This window comes from Sturnus vulgaris, chromosome 3 (assembly GCF_052056855.1).
Source record: "Sturnus vulgaris isolate bStuVul1 chromosome 3, bStuVul1.hap1, whole genome shotgun sequence".
Lineage (NCBI taxonomy): Eukaryota > Metazoa > Chordata > Aves > Passeriformes > Sturnidae > Sturnus > Sturnus vulgaris.
This window is the reverse complement of record NC_142245.1, coordinates 94097668-94103841: the sequence shown is the minus strand read 5'-3', so window position 1 is coordinate 94103841 and position 6174 is coordinate 94097668. Positions and strand designations below refer to the sequence as shown.

Sequence of the window (6174 nt, the reverse complement as noted above, 5' to 3'; positions counted from 1 at the left end):
AATAAAAATTCATCAGTGTAGAACTTCATTGCTGTTAAGATTTTTTCTCACAAATTTTTGCTTTGGGTTTTGAGCTGGCTCCTATTTCAGAGAGAAGTGTGAAATTTGGATTATATCTATGTAGAAAAACAAATAAATTTTCTGCCATGTGTTCTATTTTCTAGTTTGGCCTCTTACAGATATACTGCTATCAGGACCCAAACTAGCTCTGGATTCTGCCATATAAATTTATCCCTAAAGACTGATAGGAACATAATAAAAGATTATTTAGAAAATGGAAATGACACTGCAGTGAATTTTTCAGCTCTAAAGATGAATGGAGAATGGTTATGATTGTGTCTGCTAAGAAAAGAGAGATAACAGGGACTTTGTTTAATTTTCTGTATACATTTCAGTGTGTTTTCTCTGCATTTAAACCTTTGTTTTATGTGGTGTTTTTTTAACCAATACAAAACCATCACTATGAACTGTCATTTGGTGTCTGAAAAATCATTACCCTTTTGTGGGATAAAAGTTTCTTTTATTTTTATAAGGATATATACCTAGGCTCCATTATAGAGCACTGTGCATTTAGAAAGGTCCAATTAACCAGGCATAACATAATACTCTCATTTAAATCTCCAAAAGAAAGTTGAAAGGCCATAAACATTTCTTCTAAATGGCCATCTCTCTTTCTTGATACAAATCTTCACATAGACAAGTTTTTATGATCAGGGTTCCATAAGCAAGTGATCCCACCAATCCACCTTCCTCGAGATATTTGCATTTTCTCAATAGCTGTTAGGTCTTGAACCTAAAGGATGAAAACAGAAATAAAGATGTTTCAGTAAGAATGCTCTGAATGGAACAACTAATGTCTAAAGTCTCCTATGTGCCAGCACTATACCCTAATTAACTCCAGTGCCGGACTGCTCTGGAAATTTACTGCCTGACACATCAGAAATATACCTTTGTATATTTCTGATTTGAGCCAACCTCCTGTATTGCTCAAAATGTCGGCAAAACTCCTGGGAATAGGTTGTATTGGGTTTGCATGGCAAGATTAGGGTAATGGGAGAGAGGGGTAGGTTGAGGGCTGTCTTCTCTCAGAAGCTGCTGTAAACTTCCCTCATGTCCAACAGAGCCAATGGCAGCTGGGTCCAAGACAGACCTGCCTGCGGCCAAGACTGAGCACAGATAGTAGTAACACCTCTGTGATAACGGATTTTAGAAGGCAAAAAAAAAAGTGCTGTTGCTGAGAAGTAATTGTGGCCGGAGAAGAGAGGAATGAGAATAAGTGAAAGGAACAGCTATGCACCAAGGTCAGCGAAGAAGGAGGGAGGACATACTCCAGACATGGGAGCAGAGGTTTTCCTGTAGCTCATGGTGGAATAGAATCATAGAATCATAGAATCATAGAATCATAGAATCATAGAATCATAGAATCATAGAATCATAGAATCATAGAATCATAGAACTGTTTGGGTTGGAAGGGACCTGAAAGTCCACTTCCAACTCCCCTGCCATGGACAAGGACACCTTCCACTAGACCAGGTTGCTCAGAGCTGCATCCAATCTAGTCTTGAACCAGGATTGTCCCCATGGATGGGCCATGCACAGCTTCCTCAGGTAACGTTCCAGTGCCCCACTGGAACCCTTACTTTTTGCTAATATCCAATCTAAACCTACGCTGTTTCAGTTTGAAGCCATTCCCTCTTGTCTTGTCACTATATGCCCTGGTAGAGATCTTTCCCCATTGTTCCTGTACCCTATCCCTTCAGGTACTAGAAGGCTGCAATTAGGTCACCTCAAAGCCTTTTCTTTTCCATCCAATCCCAATCCTCTCAGCCTTCCCTTATAGGAGAGGTGCTCCATTCCTCTGATCCATTTGGTGGCTTCCTCTGGACTCACTCCAACAGGTTGATGTCCTTGTTCTGGGGACCCCCTCATTGTGAGTTCCCAGTGCCCACTATATTTATAAACATATCAAATTTGATTTTCTCCTTTTAGTTTCTATATTTTTCCTCCTACACTATAAATGTAAATGTTTAATATACATGGGAAGTTTTTGTTGTTTTTGTGGTGGTGTTTGGGGTTTCTTAATAAATAAATTGGAGACTCTGATTTAGGCATTCCTTTTTCATGCTTCCTTTTCAGCTGGGAAGTTCAGCTGTCAAATGCCAGTAATTGCCTGTTTATTTTCTCAGTAACATCTAAGATTCACTGCTGTCAGCTTTCTTCAGAAGATCTGTGCTTCCATTACTTGAATCAAATCATTGCAGTGCAAATAATGTCATTCATTACCATCATGCAGTTTGCAGTCTGAGAGAGATGATGAGAGAAAATGAGGGAATACTGCTTCCTGTCTAAAAAGAAAATTGTAAGTATTTCTAGCAGGTTGGGGAGTTGCTGAGTATATTTTCCAGCTGAAAAATAAATATGTCATGGGGATAGATAGTACTGTTCTTGGCTTGAGTGTACACACTAGGGATTTTTTAGTTTATTAATTCTACTCTTACTAATAAGTCCCTATAGTCTCAGTGGCTTGAATGTGACTTGCTGAGACCAGTTATTTACACTAGTCAATGCTATTTGAGAAGAAAAAAAAAATTATCAAGAGCTGGAAGCAGGGATTTCATCCAGGCAAAACATTTTGCTTTACAGGTACTTGTAAAATTTGATAAATGAGCAGCTGTACAGTTCCCTTGAGCTATTGTATTTAGACAAGTGGAACAGATGGTATGGCTCTGCTTCTCCTGTAGAGAATCATAGAATCATTTAGATTGGAAAGCACCTTTAAGATCATTGGGTCCAACTGTTGATCCAGAGCTACAAAGTCTATCACTAAACCATGTCCACATCCTAAGGCACGTCCATAGATCTTACCATGAGTCTGCTCCAATGCCAACTTCCCACAGGGTCATACCTTCTTTCAAGCTTCCACCTGCTCCAGCATGGGGTTCTCTGTGGGTTCCGGATGGATCTCTGCTTCACTGTGGGCCTGCAAGAGCTGTAGGGGGACACCCGATTTACCATGGTCAACCCTCAGTATCAATCAAGGCTGGGGGATGAACAGATCAAGATCAGCCCTATTAAAATACGTTCTTAACACAGAAGAGCAAAGAAAACTAAGTCTCTGTGAATAAAATGGATTGAACACAGAAAGGTTTGAAATATACCCCAAAACTTAATTAAAACAAAACAAAGTTAGATGTTGGTGCAAAAAAAGAGATATATTTTATTTAATAGAGAAACAAAGAGAAAGAAAGAGAAAACAAAGAAATAGAAAAAGAGGAGGGGGCAGGGGGTATGGGATGGGATGAGACAGGACGGGAAGAATGACCAGGGTTAAGTAGAAGCAAATCACCTTTCTGAGGGTACTAGCGACGTCTCATTGTTCCTCTTCATCTGGTCTTCTTGGTGGTGAGGGTCCCCCGTAGCCCTGGGCCACGAAAAATTATAGACTCCAATGGAATACTATATGTTTGGGGCAGGTGGGAACACCCAGGTGCCTTCCCTGGGTTGGGCAAGTTTGACTGTCCCTTGCAAGACTCTGGATCTGTTGCAATGCTCTGGTGCAGGGTCTGGATGTGGTTACTGAGCTAAAGAGAGAGAGCAATGACAGCAACACACACAGACCTCCTTAGGGAAAGAAGGCATTTTATTGAGAGCACGATTTGTACAGAATGTTCTGCAGAGCTAAGACAAGACAGTAGCTCATTGGATAATTGAGAAAACGCCTCTGGGACAGTACTTCAGAATGAGTCCCACGGTCGACACCAGGCGTTAATCTAATGTTATTAATTCCATTCCATTTTGACCAAATTATCATCCTGGGAGAAAGTCTCCCTACTGGAGCTGAACATATTATCAGTTTGGGAATGGAGCTGAGAGAATCAGGAGAAGCTCCAGCCTGGGAATAATTTTTCTGGCTGTAATTTTCCTAGATCTCTAACAGTGTGTCCACATCTGGGGACCCCTTTGAGGGGGCCTTTCATGGGCCATGATACCCCTTCTCTGTCCCTCATATGGATGCAGCTTTTCCTGGGATGAAGAGCCCCCCAGCTGAGCTGGTCTGCACAGCAGAGGATGGGCATTAGCTGCCTCAGACCAGAAGCTTTTTCACCACACACCCAAAACCTCTCCTCCTCCCTTCACCCTTTGGTGTGAGGAGAGTCTGTTCAAGCCTGGCAGCTGAAAACCCCAGGGCTGTGTTCTCCACCCTGAAGGTGTTGGGCTTAATCCTGTGAATGTATTCTTTTTCCCCAGCCCAGACTTGAGTCACTTTATCTTATCTCCAACATGTAGTGCAGGGCCTCAGTCAGGATGTGGTGGTCTTCCATGCAGCTTTTGCTATACAGTTCTGCTGTAAAAGGCAAAAATCTTTAATGAAGATGTTTAATCATAAAATATAACATTTCAGTCTCTGACAAGCCCTGACAAGAAGGACTGGGTGTGCTGGTGGATGAGAGGCTGAACTTTCCTCAGGAATGTGTTCTTGCAGCCCAGAAATTCAACTGTATCCTGGGCTGCATTCAAAGCATTGTGGGCAGCAAGGCAAGGCAGGGGATTCTCCTCTCTGCTGAGATCCCACCTGCAGTGCTGCACCCAGCTCTGGGATCCCCAGGACAGGAAAGACATGGAGCTGTTGGAGTGAGCCCAGAGGAGCCCACCAAGTTGATCTGAGAGATGAAGCACCTCTCCTATGAGGAAAGGCTGAAAGAAATGTGATTATTCAGCCTGGAAAAGAGACGGATTTGGGGTGATCTAATTGCAGCCTTCCAGTACCTGAAGGGAGCTTATGAGAAAGATGGAGAGAAACTTTTTACAAGGGCATATAGTGACAGGACAATAGGGAACGGCTTGGAAGAGAGAAGAGGTGTAGATGAGATGTTGCTGCGGGGGTGGTAAAGCACTAGAAGAGGCTGCCCAGGGAAGTTGCGGATATTCTCTCCCTGGAGGTGGTCAACACCAGAATGGATGGGGCTTTCAGCAACCTGGTCTAGTGAAAAGTGTCCCTGTCCACAGCAGGGAGATCGGAGCTAGATGGTTTTCAAGGTCCCTTTCATCCCAAACCATTATACAGTTCTATAATTTTGCAATTTAACAATCTGATAAATGCTGAAAGAGAAGACCACAAGTTTTTTTTCTCTCTGTCTAGGGTTCTGTCTGTCTATATAACTATTTGTAGCACTTACCAAAGTTTAAAGTTTCCAAAGTAATTTAGTTTAAAGAAACAAGCTTTCTTTATCTTAGAATAGATTTTGTACTGGCAAAGGTGGCAGCTATCGCAGGTAAAGGAGAACTTGGGCTGATGCTGAAATTTGAAAGCACTAGTCCAATGTATCTCTTCTGGAGAAAAGAACTAAGATGACAAAGGGACTTTGTTGAGGGAAAAGCCATTAAAGTTTTAAGGTCTAAGGACATTCACAAGCATCAATTTTTTATAGCAGTTCCCAACTCAGTTATGTACATGCTCAGTCCTATTTATGCTAAATATTCTTTCACAAATCACGAGTCTTCTAAACTCTAATAGTCTTGCAGAGACTATACAGCAGAAGATAATGCCATAATGTCTCAGATTTTGTATTATACTGTATTTTTAAAAATAAATGACACCTATATAGCTATAGTATCATCAAAAATAGTATTCTGGAAAAAATATTCATATATATATATATGTAGCTATATTTAAGACCCCTGAAAAGTTTAATATTATTATAAATGCTCTTTTAATATATTGTTTATGGTAATTTCTACTTTAAGTGGAAGTAATGGCCTACAACTCTGCAAATTACAGAATTTAGTATACCTGTGACACTTCCAAATGCCCTGGAAAATAGAAGTTAGTGTTTTAACTGCAGGTTTAGCATGATCCTTGAGTTAAATTCTGTAGATTTTAATCTTCTTATACTGCTTCGTGAAGTGTTGAAAATAGGTTTAACTTAAAACTAGCTCACATATGAGACATATATTTGTCTTTTGGAAATATATAAGAAAAGACCTAAAAAGAAAAAAAAATATGCATTCTAAAACTGCTGATTATAAGGGCCTGATTATTATGACCAAAAGTACCATGCAAAAAGCTCTCTAATGAGAATTAACCAGCCTAGGAATTCAAGAACTGCAGAAAGTGCATCATAAATGAACATAGCCTGTTCTTCACTATTAGCAATAATGCTTACTCTAAGCATT

General features: G+C 40.6%; 1 long non-coding RNA gene across 1 annotated transcript; it reads right to left on the bottom strand.

Moving 5' to 3' along the window:
- Nucleotides 1–386: 386 nt before the first annotated feature.
- LOC148224487 (uncharacterized) lies at nt 387–3568 on the bottom strand. Its single transcript, XR_015802907.1, has 3 exons — nt 3347–3568; nt 2906–2989; nt 387–793 (listed from the first exon to the last, which is right to left on the bottom strand). It is a non-coding gene; the product is annotated as an uncharacterized LOC148224487 (long non-coding RNA).
- Nucleotides 3569–6174: the final 2606 nt, after the last annotated feature.